Genomic DNA, 17,660 nt, shown 5'->3' with positions numbered 1-17,660 from the left:
GTCTAAGGAATGTTGTAGAGATGCTGAGTATTCTACTGTACTATGCTCATGGGCCTCAGGTTTTAAAAGTTTATCTTTTATTATTTTAAAGGCCTTTTAAAACAGCATTTTCAGGTTTATAACAAAATTGAGAGGCAGGTACAGAAATTTCTCATATACGCTCTACCCCCGCAAATGCCTGGCGTCCCTCATTGTCAGCATTCCCCACCAGAAGGGAACATTTTTTTACCAAGGATGAACTTATGCTGACAGATCACAATCACCCAAGGTCTGTAGTGTACCTTAAGGTCCACTCTTGTACATTCTGGAGGTGTGGACAAAAGTATGACATGTGTCTATCATCATAATATCCTATAGGAACAGTTCACTGTCCTAGAAGTCCTATGTGCTCAACCTATTTGTCCTTCCCCTTCTTCCCATGCTGGACTCTTGGTATTTTACACACACACACACACACACACACACACACACACAGATTATTGAAGATTGGAAAATTTGGGGCAACTTCTTTATAGTAGAAATAAGCTCAAAAGGAGAGTGGAGAAGAAAAAAGGTGAAATAATGATTCCCCAGTTCATGGCATTTTAGTCTTTTACCTCCCCAAATGTTTCATATAGGTTAAATGAAATTAAAGCCAGGCACAGCCTTCAGAGAAGAAAATTTAAAAAAAAAAAGAAAAAAAAACAACCAAAAAACCCCCCAACAACCCTAAAAATCAAACTAGCAAGCATTCAGAAGACAAAGTGCTACTGGATAAAAATGGGATGAGTCTATGCACTTGATCTCTGTCAAAGGGGTGGTATAACAATTCAGGCTTTTATTTAGCACCATCTGGCAAAGATGCATCTTCTCCCTCAAGGCCTGGGACCTTTCTCAATATTCTGGTTTTACTGCCCCCTAAGGATATCCCTGAGTGGAACACACCCTGACAAAAATGATGCTCTTGAGGTTTTTCTGAAGGTAGAGGGGAGGGTTAAAGCGGCAGTCACACTATGGCTTATTAGCCAGTGTTCCAGAGAAAGGGGACATTTTTACAGGAGTGGGAAACATAGAAGATAAACTGGACCAATGTCCTTAGTATTTCTAAAAGGAGTCTGCACACTAGGATAGGATTTGATTGGAAAATTTAAGTGTGCATTATCCATTTAAGTTGGCTCTATTGGGTGTCAGCTAATTAGGTCTTGTCTTCAAGAAGGTAGCTGACAATTCAGCCCTCAAACTTTAGAAGATTAAAATTATTCTGGAAGGAAAACAAAGATGAGGTTTCGTGTATGACTTGGAACATTTAATTCCTTAGGCTTTAGTTTCCTTATTTGTGAAATAAAGAGTTTGGAATAAAAGATTTTCTAATGCATCCAGTTAAAAGATTTTATGATTTGATAATGTTAATCAAACAACTTATTAGCAATGAGTGCTGATTAAATTCAAGGCACTCTGAAAAATTCGAGTGATATAGGAGTTTAAGACTGATCTTTGTCTTCAAGGATCATGAGAGTAATTGGAAAAACAAGATACAGGAGTAAGTGAAAAAGTATAAATCCCATTCCACAAACTCAGCTGTACAAAAAATAAGGCAACTTTTTGTTTTCCAAAAAATAAACTTAATATAAAAAATTTGATCTCAGTTACTTTAGGGGTTCCCTGTTATTCTCCAGAGTTATGTCACACACAGTTGTGGGGGCCTTTACATGTTCAGCTGGGGGAGACTCTGATATGCAGTTGTCAGGTCAGATGTTAAAGTTAAGAAATTCAGGCAAGGAAGCCCTGCTTGGCTTCCTCAGATCCTGTGCTAGTCCGCTGCTTTCTTGTCATATTTTGGACATGGGGAACCTCTGCAAGGCTGTGTCCATCTGTGACACATTCTGTCCAGGCAATACTCTGGGTTTTTGAGTTTTTACCAGGTGCCTTTAAGGACCTGTGCACTTTGAAGAATTGTGGATATTGTCTTCATCTTGTTCAGGATACATCCTCAGTCTGAGGTGAATCATCTTCCCTTCATACTGCTTCAAAGCTGTTCTGTGTATGTTCCTGAACTCTCTAAGTTGTCCACTGGGTTTTGGTTTCTGAAATTCCAAAGTAAGAAAAACATTCAAACTACTTCTTAGTCTGCCTCTCCTGAAGCAATCAGTCACAGAGGCTATTGTCCTCTTTGAGGGAAGAGAAAGAAGAAATATATTGAGAAAAAAATTAATATCTTAAATAACTTTATTTGATTAATGACAAAATAATGCAAAGCATAAGAGAATGATCTTTTCTATCTGAATATGTTTGTTTGTTTTTTGTTTTTGGTAAGTGCATTTTAACCCTGCCTGATTATAATGTGTAGATTTTTGAAAGGACCCTGGAAGAGGCCACTTGGAGGATCTGAGAAAGAGGGAAGAATTGACAGCTTCATCAAAGAAGGGATAGAGGCCCCCTGGGCAGCTCAGTCCATTAAGCCTCTGTCTTCGCCTTGGGCCATGATCCCAGGGTCCTGGGATTGAGACCTGCATCAGGCTCTTTGCTTGTTGAGGAGCCTACTTCTCTCTCTCCCTCTGCCTGCCATTCCCCCTGCTTGTGTTCTCTCTATCAAATAAATAAATAAAATCTTAAAAAAAAAAAAAAAGGTTAAAGGCTGTCCATCTTCTCTGCTTCATAAATAAACAGAAAATTTAAAGTAGTCTTTCCAGAGAGGAAGTCAGTGACAAAGCCAGATGCGGGTGGGTAGTTGAAGAAATTTGCTGCTTCAGTGTTGGGTGCAGAAGAAGGGATGAAGGAGGAAGTGAGCAGAGAATCCTGTAAGGAAAGAAACTTCTGGGGAATGGTGCTCCCTGTCCACGGTCATGTAATCACTAGATTCTAAAATATAGGTTCTCAACATGAGCTTTAAGGGTCTGTGAGTGACCCTTAAAGAGAGCTTGTAAGTATTTCGTTTCTCTTAGAATCTGATAAGTGGGTATGTTTGACTTCTGGGAGGAAGTTTTGATGGGAGTCATCAGAAAGTGGTACCTTGCTGAAGGGGTTATTGAAGGTTTTTTTTTTTTACTCAAGGTATGGAAGTTTGAACTAGGATTTTTAGCTCGGGTAGTTGCTTAGATTAAAGGGCAGTCTGAAATCAAAGTACCCAGAGAGATGACCAACACAAAGGCTCTAGTGTGAATACTGTTCAGATTAGGTTTATGGCATCTGGGGTAGTCAGAATTGGTGAGGACAAGAACCAAGGGCCTATATGTCCAGAAGTCATAATCAGCCAAGCCAGTCTGTGGTTACCAGCTTGGTTTACCAGCCAAGCCATTCTGTGGTTAGACCAAATTTGTGTGATGGTTTAAAAATGTGCAGCGTGAATAGGACTGTTTCTATAATTTTGTCACTATGTTGTTGTTATTCCAATCTTGTTTTTCCTTTAGCATTTTAGGAGAGCCCCTTTTGAAAATTCCAGTGTATTGCAACTGAACTATGGAATAAAAAAAATTTCTCTCTCTTCTTCCTGTCTAAATATGGAGAACAAAAGGGTCAGTGTGAGCGTCCCAGTTGCCCAGCAGACCAGAGGCAGGAAGACGTGATGGAGCTAGGATCACACTTGAGGTGTTTCTGAATTGAAGACAGGGCGCACTAAATGCTGAAACTTAAACTGAACCCTGTAGAATGTCCTAGTGGGGAAAAATCGCTGTGGTTGGGTTTGCTGGAATAGATTTCATGAAATAGTTTTCCTTTGAATTAGACCTTGAAATCTGAGTAAGAACTCAGAGAAATGTGCTTAGGTATGAGCATGCCTTGTCTATATATATTAGTTTCTACACTCAATTCATGAAACACAGCATGTGCTGGGAGCAGTCCTCTGAAATCGTTTTGCATATTCTGGATTCTCAGGCTTGGGTGTGTGTGAATGAGGAAGGTGAGCAAGTTCCTTTCAAAGTTACTACTATAAAGTAAGTTGATGGTGGAGTAAATGAAGAGGTATGGAGTGTTCTGCAGAAACTAATTTTTAGGATATCTGAAAACCTGTATGAATCATCATTTCACTATCTTCTTATATGAGTTATGAGATGGGAGATAAATATTAGCAGGCAGCAAATTACTATGCTTTAGCCTATGGCCAGAGAACTCTGACCTTGCCTTTCATGTGCAGGGGACAGGTAAGAAAATCATTTGATCAAGCCGCAGATATATATCTGTAGGACTTCAACTGGGAAATTGTTATTAGACTATAGGTACAACGTTTAGATGGCTTGTTTAAGAAGTGAGGCTTTCTTTTCAGAAAGACTGACTTCTAGGTCTTATTCTATTATTAACTAGCACTGTGACCTTGGGCAAGACACTTAATCTCTTTTTGTATTTTCTCATTTTGAGAGTCAGATTATGTCAGGGGTCTTTGATCTTTCTCTGGGTAGGAGCTACTTTTCTTTCCCCCGTCTAAAAGCTTGTGACCTGATAACAGAACTTCAGTGCTATTTTGCTTCTGAAGATGGTTAACAAGGAACTGTTATTAACTTCATTTTATAACTTAATGCAACTTGTAGTGTAAAACTCTATTCCTTCCATCTATGTCAAGGTCTCTAGCATTAGCATTTAACATATGAATTTTGGGAGGACACAAACATGCAGACCATCGCAGAAATATTGTATGAGTATTAAAACAATTTTGTTAAAAAAAATATTTTTTAAGTAACCTTTACACCCAGCATGGGGCTCGAACTCACAACCCGGAGATCAAGAGTCGCACACTCCACTGGCTGAACCAGCCATGCACCCCCTCCCCCCATTTTTTTGTAAACCTCCCTAAACAAGATTTGACTTTGTAGCCCTCTGGATGTTGTCCTTTTTTAATATTTCTGAATTTCTATCAGTGAAAGAATAAGGGTCTTTGTGTGATAGAATTTCTCTTTCTCTAAGTCTTACCACACTAAACTGGCAGGTAGCATTCTGAGTAGCCTTCTGTGTGCTCAAAATCTGTTGATCTAGGCTAGTCAATGTCCAAGATCTCTTCTAGCATTGAAATATTAAAATCCAACATGAGGATTTAGAAATATTAATACCTTTTTATTTTTTAAAAGATTTTTATTTATTTATTTGACAGAGCGCGTGAGAGTGAACCAGCACAAGCAGTGGGAAGCAGCAGAGGGAGAGGGAGAAGCAAGCTCTCCTCTGAGCGGGGACTGATGCAGGACTTGATCCTAGGATCCTGGGATCATGACCTGAGCTGAAGGCAGACAGATGCTTAACCGACTGAGCCACGCAGGTGCCCCATTAATGCTTTAAAAAATTTTTCTTTCTTTCTTTCTTTCTTTCTTTCTTTCTTTCTTTCTTTCTTTCTTTCTTTCTTTCTTTCTTTCTTTCTTTCTTCCTTCCTTCCTTCCTTCCTTCCTTCCTTCCTTCCTTCCTTCCTTCCTTCCTTCCTTCCTTTATTTTAAGGGGGGTGAAGGGGCAAAGGGGGACTGGGAGAGGGAGGGAGAGAGAATTTCAAGCAGACTCCCTGCTGCGCATGGAGCCCTATGGGGCTCTGTCGCACAACTCTTGAGATCAGATCTAAGCCTAAACCACAAGTTGGACACTCACCCTACTGAACCACCCAGGAACCCCTTAATGCCTTTTTGAAAGCAGTGCCTAAATTTCTGAGCTAGAGTGGGAACACAGAGTAGACGGAATAGGATATAATTCATCTGATAAGGAGAGTTGAATTCTCTTTCCTTGATGATGCTGAACATCAGTGACTCCTGTTTCTATACATGTGTCTTCTATCAGCATAGAACTCTGCACTAGTTCCAGTATTAGTGAATAGGGGCAGGGATTCTCATCCTTTTTCCTTCAGGGATGTTATAAGCACTGCTATAAAAAGTATGAATTTTTCTCTGGGTATGATAACCTGCTGACATGGGAATTCAGTGTTTGCTTTATGTATAAGGAATTTGGTAGTTAAGTTTTTTTATTTTTTAAAATATTTTATTTATTTCTTTGACAGACAGAGATCACAAGTAGGCAGAGAGGCAGACAGAGAGAGAGGGGAAGCAGGCTCCCTGCTGAGCAGATGCGGGGTTCCATCCAAGGACCCTGGGATCATGACCTTAGCTGAAGGCAGAGGCTTTAACCCACTGAGCCACTCAGGCACCTCTGGTAGTTAAGTTTTAAATGATACTGAGTAACATGGAAGTTCTAGAGTTTTGCATGTGGAGGGAATCTTGAGATTTTTGTTCAATGTTTCTACTTAAGGCATACTTCTCTGTCCACTAATTAAAAAATTAGATGTAGTTAGGAACATGACCTAAAATTTTTAATAAAAGTGACATTTTGTCACATTCTCTCATTTTTCTACCTGACTTTAACAAACATGTGGATTAGCTCTGTGAGAAGGGTGTGTAGAAATCATGACCTTTGCCACATTTGACCTTAAACTTCTGAAATTAGATTCCTCAATCTAGTGAGAATTCATAGCCTTCATTATATTTGTAACAATTGAAGTCACATGATCATTTCATAATGATTACATATTTATAGTGTACAGATTGTATGATATTTATAGTTTTAATTTAATAGCAAACACACAGTTTCCATGCTGCAAATGGCTATTAAAATCACGGGAATCATGGAAATTAGATTTATTTGGACTTCTGTGGCTGCCTGAATTCCACAAGATAAATGCCAGATTATTTTTTATTGCCAGATCCCATACTTAAGGAAACCATGAAAAACTTGGAATTTCCTAAATAACTGTCACAAAGATACAGTTCAATTTAGACTCCCCAAAATGCATTATTATGCAGTTTCCTCTTCCCCACCCCCAAACACTGCATGCCTTCCTTTTCTCCCACCTCCCAGTACTCCTGCCTGCTGCTCAGATTCTGTTGGCTTCATATTTAACATAAAATTCTGAAAAAGTTATGGGTGTGGATCACTAGTTTTATAATTAAATCAAAAGTCATAGCTAAATTTTATCATCTTAATAGTTTTCATTTGTTTGGGCTAGATTCTTAAGGAAGAATTTCAAGGTGCATCTGTCAATAAGTATTTATAAATCACTTGTTACAGGTTTAAAACTGTCCTTAGTTTGGCAGGCATGTAATAAACTCTCAGGCATTATTCTTATTTTCAAAGGGCTAATAGTGGCAGGTATTATAAACAATTTAGAAGAAAGATTGAAGTTCAAAAAACTCTTAGGAGGCTATTGTGGGAAAGATGAGAGCTGTGGATAATAGCATTTCCTATTAGTTTGGTGCATTGACAAGGGGGATATAGACCAAGGAATCTGAGATACACTGATGGCTACTAGGGAGTTCTGGAAGTCAAAAGAGACCGATGACTGGGATTAAGAGTTCACAGGACAGACATTAATTTATCTGAATCATGACTTTATGAGTAGATTTGCTATCTCATTGAGATTTGAGAGGTTTACACCATATCTAATAAAAATTAGCTGTGAAAGTATAAGATGCATGCAAGTATAGAAATATCTTTGTATTCATCTGCCCATTTGTCTTTATTGGTCTGTCTAGCTGTACTTAGCACAGGCAAAAACACATAGACATACCCCATTAAATAGCCATACTGATCCTAATCCAAAGTTTAAAAATAACCCAGGATGTTTCTGAAAGAATTACATTTATTAACTGTTCTTCATTTTGCAGATTGCTGTCCATGTAGAAATGAGTGATTCCTTTTTCCTGAAGATTTTCATTCTTTATTCATGTATTTTATTTATGTGGCATACACCACGCATGTCAGCCTCATTTACATATTTAATAAGTCATTAGTAGGAAATCACATTCATCCCTTTTTATAGGCTCCAACTTTCTGATTTACTTTTGACACGATTGTATTTTCAGGGTATTTCTTCAGAGAATCTAAGATTTTAATCCATAAATGTGTGGTAGAATCAAGTCTCTGCCTTTCTCCTCAATGCTATATTCTTTCCAAACAATGGAGTTTTAGGAATATAAACACTAATTTCTGGTTGACCACTTTTCCAAGGTCATATTATTTTGCTTCAATTAATATTACATTCGAGTATTTGCATATCCCATAGTGTCTTTGGATTAAATAGAAAACATGTGATTAATTCCATTGGTAGCCACATCACTGCTCTGGATACCTTATTAACATATAAATGATTCAGTTGAAAATGGAATGTATTCCCACTACATTTAGTCAGAATGTGGTAAAAGCCGCTTCATTAGTATATTTCCCGTGTTATTTCTCTCGTCCCTCCCTATCTAATGTCCCTACTCTCTTTTTTTTCTGATACCCATTCTTGCAAGATCCTCATGGATAAATGTTAGCTTCTTCCCTGTCCTCAAAATTCTATTTTTTAAATTAATTTTTACAGTAAAATAGAAGCTTAGATAAATATTAGCCTGGCTTTTTCTTTAAGGAAACCAAATCTAATGCTAAGTAAATTGTCATTAGTAAACCTTGTTCAGGAAAGGTCTCAATTTTGATTGGTTATGCAGGCTATGAAATGAAGAAACTGCAGAGAGACAAGATAATAATGCAGTTCTAAGGCTGGTTATGCTATGTATTCTGGCCTGGATTTGGGGGTGGGGGGAGGAGGGCCTCTGGAAGTTTTCTTGGAGAAATAACATTTAATTTGACCTGAAGAGCCAAAGGTAGCCTAAGAGAGTATGTGGTAGGAGGTTGATGATAAAGGGAGGGAAAGACTATAGAGAGAAATCAAGTGATATTAAGTATGTCAGGTGAGATAAGTGAAAGTGATTCTGGGTATAGGGATAGAGGGCAGCCCAGACAGGTATGGAGAAACCAGCTAGCTTCAAAGGACCTTTTAAATGAGCAGATAGGGGCGCCTGGGTGGCTCAGTGGGTTAAGCTGCTGCCTTCGGCTCAGGTCATGATCTCAGGGTCATGGGATCGAGTCCCGTATCGGGCTCTCTGCTCAGCAGGGAGCCTGCTTCCTCCTCTCTCTCTCTGTCTGCCTGCCTGCCTCTCTGCCTACTTGTGATCTCTCTCTGTCAAATAAATAAATAAATAATCTTTAAAAAAAAATAAATTAGCAGATAGGCTTGGATTTTATGACTTGAACCACTGAAGTGAAACAGTGTATCAACCAACATACTTAAGTGTTGTTAAATCAATTAAACAGGGAGGCCAATACACTGAGGTGGCTCTAATGCCATGGTGGCCTAAGTAAACAAACCAAAATCTAAGCCTGTAAATGCGTCAAGGTTATAAAATCAAAACAGCAAGGACTACCAGTCATACACAGCCAGCCAGGCTTTAAGCTATAGCCAATCCAGTAATTTTCTTTCTTTGCTTCTATACTTTTCTCTGTATAAGTCTTTTCCTTGAGGCCTTGTGGCAGTGTTCCTAACCACTTCTGATTTGGTGCTGCCGAATTCTAACTAATTTTTGCTCAAAGAAACTCTGAAGATTTTTTTAATATATCTGAGTTTAAAACTTTTTTTTTTTTAAAGATTTATTTATTTGAGAGAGAGTGAGAGTGCACAGGCAGAAGTGGAGGAGGGGCAGAGGGCAAAGGAGAGGAAGAGAATTTCAAGCAGACTCCCCACTGAGTGTGGAGCCTGACCTGGGGGCTCAATCCCATGGCCCTGAGATCATGACTGCCTCAGGTTATCTCCTAATAGTTGCTAAATACTAATGCTATTTTAGTCTCAAAAATGTGTGTATAGTGCTGTATTTTCTTTTAACAGCAAATGACTGTCTTTGACAACATTTTGGAAGTTTAATCAATAAATTTATCAGCTAATATCAGTCAATGGAATATAACTTTTTTAAAGCAAAAATTGTTTCTAAGGAAATTATATAATTTTGGCATTTCTTAAAATCTCTAACAATGACCCTGGATTGTTCCCCTGCTTTTAAACAACATCTGATTTAGTTCTGAGGATATGACTGATGTGTAATAAATCCCTGTTAATTTAAATGATATTTTTCAACCTATTCCCACCAACCCCCACCCCCCAAAGTCTTTTAGGAATAACTGTCTCCTGATACAAGCAATATAATTAAGGGGAAGGAATTTTCCATAAGTATTTTTATATTTTGATATGAAACATCGGTGTCATGGAAACATTTATTAAAAAAAAGCAAGAGGAAACTTAATTACCTAGGGGAAAAGTTGGGAAATACTTTAAAGCCCTTGGAGGAAAGCACACATTTACAGTTTATAAAAGGTAAGGAATTAGTCACTGTAGAAAGAGCCCCTCTGGTGTTTGGCATTCTCAGCTGTCTTAATCAAAACCCAGAAATAATTTGAAAATAAGGCTCCTGAGCATAAACATCAACAAAAGTTGCCAAAAAAAGTTACCAGTGCAAAAATTACAGGAAAAAAAATAACCAGCATCCACATATAGGATGCTGGCTTTCAAAATTGGTTTTTATTAGGCAAAAGGGAAGATATGAAAACTTTTAAATACAAAAGAAAATAAAAACGAAAACAATGTGGATAGAAGGGAAGAAACTGACAGACAAGAGAAAATGGCAGCAGAGAAAAGAACCTGTGATAGCTACTGTGAAAAAGATGAAAGGCTGCAAAAGCTGCCCATGTCTAAAGAATCGACCAGAAAAATAACAAGCTCTGGGGACATGTAGCTAAAGAGAAAACTCATACTTAATTTCAATAATTTTGAGCATGTGTTTTGGCCACTGTTAAATGCTACAGCAGTATTTGATCAGTCTAGAGATAAATTTAGAGATTCCCTTAATATATGAAAATATTTTACAATTGCAAAATAATTGTAAACCAGTTAGGAAAGATCTGTACACTTGATTTCTTTTAATACAATAATATAGTGTGAGTATTTTAGAAATATTTTATATTTAATATATTTATATTAAATATATATTATTTATATATAATAAATATATGTAGTATATTTAATTATATTAAAATATTTAAGAAATATTTTAGAAATGTTTTCAGAAGCTGATTAAAAGTTCCAGAACTTAAAGTATCAAATCTTCATTTGTCTGAAACCCAAATAACCCTTTTCTCAGCTCTATCCACTCCACTCTGATATTTGTCTTCATATCAGCAAATCAAAATTTATTTGTCTGAATTATCCACCTAATTTTTATTGATGCATTTTACCTACCTCCTCATTTCATCTGGGTAGAAACAGCCTGGATTTGGGTTCTTATTACTAAAGGGCTTCTTTTTTGTATAGCTGGTTTAAAAGAAGATCATTTAAAAATTATTTTGGAGACGGATATAATCGCTTTCTCAATTGTTAAAAATTAGAAATCAAAGTTTCAGTAATACATTATGTGTTCAACAAGAATCTAAGGTGTTCAGTGTTACAGAAAATTATAATAGTAATCCCCTGTGCGTTAATATAGTGCCTGAAGAATAAAATGAAACAAAATGCAAATGTTGAGACTTTTCTACAGTCAGAGGGTTTGGATATTTTCCATTTTTATCTGCTGCAACCACACTGCCAAAGGGCTGCCTGAATTACCTTATCTTTAGTTTCATACCTGAGCTGAATGCAGTTAGTTGTTTTTTTCCATTTAAATGTGTGATTCAATTTTGAGAATTTCTTAAAAATAGTCTAGGGATTGTAAAAGTCCTTGGAGTAGAGCCATCTTCCTGAATTAATATACACTCTTGTCTGCCGTCAGCTACACATGAGCGCCATTGACATTTGCCATACACCTTTCATACCCGGTGCTCACATGCCACACAATGCCATCATACTTCTACAAACATTTCTCCAGATTCGCTTTGAGCAAGTCGGATTCCCTTTCATCAGTATGTGATGATCTTAATACGAATATATGGTCAGAATCTAGTACAATAAGCAGAAGATGTACAAAATCAAAATTTAAAAGGCCAGCAGCTTCTTATTGCTGCCCAGATCTTTGCATTGTTAGTGCTTAAAATTGACATGCATAGTAGCAGGAATTTTCTGTCTCATTGTGTAATTCCTCTCTTGATTTGTAGTCCAGAAGAACAATTTTCTTTGGGGACTTACTTTTATTTCCAGTGCTTTCTGATATCCCAGACCATTGATTTTAGAAAATATTTGGAATGGTTGTTTACTAGGATACACTAATTTTGAAAAGATATTAAAATGTGGTGGAAAGATCATTTCCATTCATTTTGTTTGTCTGTGTGGGCTGGTATGTATAAATGTTGCATGAATATTAATAAATGTCTATTCACAATAATGTTTTCATGGGCTGCGAACCTTTAAAACGCTTCTCTCCTAAGATACATGTCCAACTTATGATGATATATCATTTATTTAGTTTCCAGTGTCTAGGAAAGATTATGAAATCTCACATAGACTTAGCCCTATAAGGTCTTTAGCATGTTCTGTGGCCAACCATTTATTTATTTTAATGTATGGTGAAGCTAATGAGGAACAAATCTCAGATATAACACACAGGATTTCCCCACACCAGTAAAAGAGAAAGTAACTATGGCAAGTGGGAATAATAAAATGTTCTAAAAAAATATTCCTAATAGTTGCTAAACTCAGTGTCCTTCTCAATTATATCGATGTGAAGTTAGCATTAGATATCGAAACACAGCATTCTCCTATTTGATTTGCTTGGAAGTTTCCTTTGGAAGAACTATCACACCACTGCTGCACTATAACTGCACTGGAGCTCACTAAAGTCCTTGGCATGCTTTGCATAGTTAATAGTTATTTATATTTCAGGTAATGGAAGGCTCCCCGATATGTCTGGTTAAGAAGACAATCCCTCAGGGTGTGGAGCTACGATTTCACAGGAATAGAAGAGCAGTCAGGTATGAAATAAAAAACAAAAACTTAGCTAACCTATTTTTTGAAAAGGGGATAGTGCGGATGTGTATAAGTTTAGTGATGTTTATAGTAGAAGCTGGTGCTGTTTTACCCAGCTTCCTCCCAGGTGTAAGCATGCATGGTTCAGAGACAGTAAGTGTTGTCTACTGGAGGTTCACCGTTACTTCCTTTTACACCCTGGGCTGCCATTAGTTGCTGTCTGGAGATGGAGAGGGAGGTCGTATTTCCCCTCCATCACTGTCTTTCAACTCTTGGCAGAGTGCAACCAATAGCTAATGCAGAAGTCCCAAAGTTTTGCCCCCTTGGCTTAACCTGACACAACTCTGATAGGCCATTAATGCAAAACCACACCTTTGTTCCACTTCTTTCTTGGCCTGTATCTTCAGCACTGCCACGGTGAATCTCTTGCATAGAAACTAATTCCATGCTCTTCCTCGAGGCAACTGGATCTAGGACAGCATTGATTTCACTCCTTCACTTCTAGAATGCTTATTGCAGACATTGTGCATTCATGTACAAAATCGAGTAAGAAATAATTCCTGCTTTTAAGGCACTCAGGTTCTGGTGAGGGAGGAACACCTTGCAGGTCATTACAGAGTGATCCATGCTTTGACAGAGGATAGAGCAAGCAGTCTGGCATAAGGTGTGGTCAGGAAGCTTCAGAAGGGACTTGACAGTTGAGCTACATATTTATCACTAGGGATTTGCTGGACAATTAGAAAAGAAAGACAGAAAAGGTCCTTTTTTTTTATTTTGTTGAAACACACAAAAGCATCATGTCTTTGGGAGACCACTGCAAGCTTAATGTGTTAAGAAGGATATGAAGGATGGGCTTGATTTAGGCAAGGGGCAGACTATGTAGGGTACCAGTGCAAAGGGATTAGACTTTATACTATAGGATATGGGTTTCTTTCTTTTTTTAAACATTTTTATTTATTTAAGTAATCTCTGTACCCAAACTGGGTCTTGTACTCATGACCCTGAGATCAACAGTCACATGCTCTTCCAAATGAGCAAGACAGGTGCCCCAGATTTCTGAGAGACAGAATCATATGTGAAATTTAAAAAAAAAATAGGGGTGCCTGGGTGGCTCAGTGGGTTAAAGCCTCTGCCTTCGGCTCAGGTCATGATCCCAGGGTCCTGGGATGAAGCCCCACGTCGGGCTCTCTGCTCTGCAGGGAGCCTGCTTCCTCCTCTCTCTCTACCTGCTTTTCTGCCTACTTGTGATCTCCGTCTGTCAAATAAATAAATAAAATCTTTTTAAAAAATTAAAAAATATTTTAAACTTTATAGAAAGAAGGAATTGTATTGAGAAAAAGGAGGAGGGTCAGTGAGAGATACCGAAATAGATAGTTGCAGAATTCTTTGAGGGTGTGGGATCCGAGAGATCGATTCAAGAGATTTAGAAAAAAAAAAATGATGATTTATTAAATGTCAAGGATGAGAAAGGGAAAGATTCTAGGATAAATTCTGGGGATCTGGCTTTAATAACAAGGTATCTCGTGGTTCCAGGAGGAATGTAAGGCAAGATCTATTGATTCTGTCACCAACTTTTTTTTTTTTTAAAGATTTTATTTATTTATTTGACAGACAGAGATCACAGGTAGGCAGAGAAGCAGGTAGAGAGAGAGGAGGAAGCAGGCTACCCACTGAGCAGAGAGCCCGATGCGGGGCTCGATCCCATGACCCTGGGATCATGACCTGAGCTGAAGGCAGAGGCTTTAACCCACTGAGCCACCCAGGCGCCCCTTGTCACCAACATTTTTAACTTATATTGTCTTGCAGATTTCTAATGGTTCTTTAAGTAGAGAAATTCATGGGGAGCTGGTATATACAGGAAGAAAGATCTGATGATTTTAGTCTTTTAAAAAAATACATTTATTTATTTATTTATTTGCAGCACTTGAGCAGGGGGAGGGGCAGACGGAGAGGGAGAGAAAAGAATCTCTAGCAAACTGTGCTGAGTGCAGAGCCCCATGTGGGGCTCTATCTCTCAGCCCTGAGATGGTGACATGAGCCAAAATCAAGAGCTGGGCACTTAAGCGACTAAGTTACTCATGTGCCCCATGATTTTTTTTTTTTTTTTCTAAGTCTAACTTTTTTTTTTTTTATTTTATTTATTTTTATTTCCAGCATAACAGTATTCATTATTTTTGCACCACACCCCGTGCTCCATGCAATCCGTGCCCTCTATAATACCCACCACCTGGTACCCCAACCTCCCACCCCCCGTCCCATGATTTTTATCTTTTAGAAATCTTCACTAATGTTTCTCTTTCAAGTTGTTATTGCTGTCCTCATTGGCAAATTTTTTTAAGCTTTTTTTTTTTTTTAAGATTTTATTTATTATTTGTCAGAGAGAGAGACACACACACACAGCGCACAAGCAGGGGGAGAGGCAGGCAGAGAGGCAAGCACGCTCCCCTCTGAGCAAGGAGCCCTATATGGGACTCCATACCAGGACCCTGAAATCATGACCTGAGCCGAAGGCAGCTGCTTAACAATCTGAGCCACCCATGCATCCCGTCATTGGCAAATTTATCTCAATCCCTCCCCCACTCTCTTTACCCACTTTAAATGTATTAGATAGTTCTTAATAACTACAAATTGTGTTTCTATTTCCTTTGCTAGTATTACTCTGTTTAGAAGTGTTTTTGTAAAAATAATATTCTTTCATAGCTTTCAACATACTGTTAGTTCAAATGGTTTTTATTGAAGATGCTAAAGCAGTGGTTTTCACTAGAATTTTCCCAGGATTTTTTCAAGGGCATGTAATGGAAGATTCATGTGCATATTTCTATGAAGTTTTATGGTACTTATAATCTACAAGGGCAGCTAAAGCTGAAGTACCACAAAAATCTTAAGGGACTGGCTGTAGCAGAAGCCTTTGTTGAGATATGGTGGACACAGAAAGCAAACAGAGCCTTTTATGAAAATACAACGACAGATGCCCTGATTTGTAGGTAATGATTTGCAAATGAACTGCTTTTCTAATGGGCAACTCCAATATAGCCAAGGTGATTTAACAACTGCACCTGAGATTCATTTATTTAATGATTCTCCCTAGGAATATGAGTGAGACTTGTTAATCTTTAAACAAATTCTATAACTAACTTGAAAGTGAAATAGAATATGTGTGTGATCACTTTTGTCAAAGTGAGGAGAATTTCTATTTCTGAATTACTATTTTTTATTAGTTATTTATTTATTTAAAGATTTTCTTTATTTATTTGAGAGTGAGAGTGAGAAAGAGCATGAGAGGGGAGAAGGTCAGAGGGAGAAGCAGCCTCCGCATGGAGCTGGGAGCCCAATGTGGGACTCGATCCCGGGACTCAAGGATCCTGACCTGGGCCGAAGGCAGTCGCTTAACCAACTGAGCCACTCAGGCACCCTGAATTACTACTTTTTAGTTGGGAAGTCTATTTTTAGACTACATTCTACAATAATCTTTGATTGTTAACTATGAATTTCCATTTGAATAAGAAAAAAACCAAAATATTCAATTTATTATAGGCCAAAATTGTTTTACTTATCTATATTGTTTTAAGTTTTTTTAAATTTTAAAAAAGTTTTAAAGATTTATTTATTTTAGAAAGAGGGAGCTCATGTGCATATGTGCGTGTGTTTGGGAAGGGGCAAGGGAGAAAATCTTCAAACAGACTTTGTGCTGAGCACATGCCTCACATGGAGCTTGATCTCACAACTCATAAGATCATGACCTGAGCCAAAACCAAGAGTCAGATGGTCAACCAACTGAACCACCCAAGTACCCCTACCATGTTTTTATTTTTAATATATCCTGAACTTATAACTGATCCATTTAGCATGGACAATGAAACTTCTATTTCTAGTCATCTTTCTGATAAATATAAATATTCTTAAAAATAAATAATATAAAAAAATGTGTAATTAATTATATCCTATGAGGTAAGGTATAGTACCCTATGATGTAATATAAAACTTTTTTTTTATATTGTCATTCTGGTACTTTAATTACTGAGCTTTGTATTTGTACAAGCTAGTGTATACTCTTATGCAACCCTAAATAGATTTAGAACAAGTATATTCCATCTAGGGATAATTCCATCTAAATATTAGTTATGACAAAAATCATCTTCAGGTCCAAAAGTCTTTTAGACTATATGATTTTCAAATTCTGAGACTGTGCAATAAAGCAATGGTTATTGACTTGGTAATGAAATAGAATATGGGAAGTAGTTAAGGGATTCAAATAATGTTTGATTTGGTGAATTTACTTACAATGTGCTATTGGTATTTAATAAGGAACTGGTATACCATAGGAAATTATTTTTAAACCAAAAACACAAAGTAAATGGACATTTTTGCTTCTTTGTTATTTTACAAAGGGCATTTCTGTTTCACCACAATCAATCTTGCCAACCTGCTAGTGCCTTTGACCCTGATCTGAGAACCTTTTACTTGAACTTGGCCTTTCAAATAAGGTAAATATGATCATGGTTGTGGTTTGTGGAGGGCAGAGGCACAGCCAGCTTGGGCTTATCCAGCCAGTACTAAGTGCAATATTATGGTGTAGAAGAGGAAACATGCCAACTCAAAGATGAAAGAATTTCCTGTGCTTCGCTTTTCAAAGCATTCAGAATTATTGAGTTGGCCCCTGATGTACAGAAAAATATTCTAAACTGGAAAGTAATTTGTTTGAAAGGATTTTCTCCCATTGGTGAAAACCCATGAAAATAACATCTATATATTATAATATATAAGGTGAAAGTTGATATCCTATATCTCTAAGTAATATTTTCCTTACATGAGGGAAGTCTCTGGAGTCTTGATAATTAAAACTATCCAATAATACTGGCAAAGTGGATGTAGGTTGGGATTTTCCACCACATAAGTATTGGCTAAGTTTTACTGCCTGAAAAAAAATGTGCTTTTTCATTAGTGAGATTTTCTGTATTACTGTGTG

Source organism: Mustela erminea, chromosome 1, assembly GCF_009829155.1.
Source record: "Mustela erminea isolate mMusErm1 chromosome 1, mMusErm1.Pri, whole genome shotgun sequence".
Taxonomy (NCBI): Eukaryota; Metazoa; Chordata; class Mammalia; order Carnivora; family Mustelidae; genus Mustela; species Mustela erminea.
The sequence above is the reverse complement of the archived record's forward strand: the minus strand, read 5'-3'. Positions refer to the sequence as shown.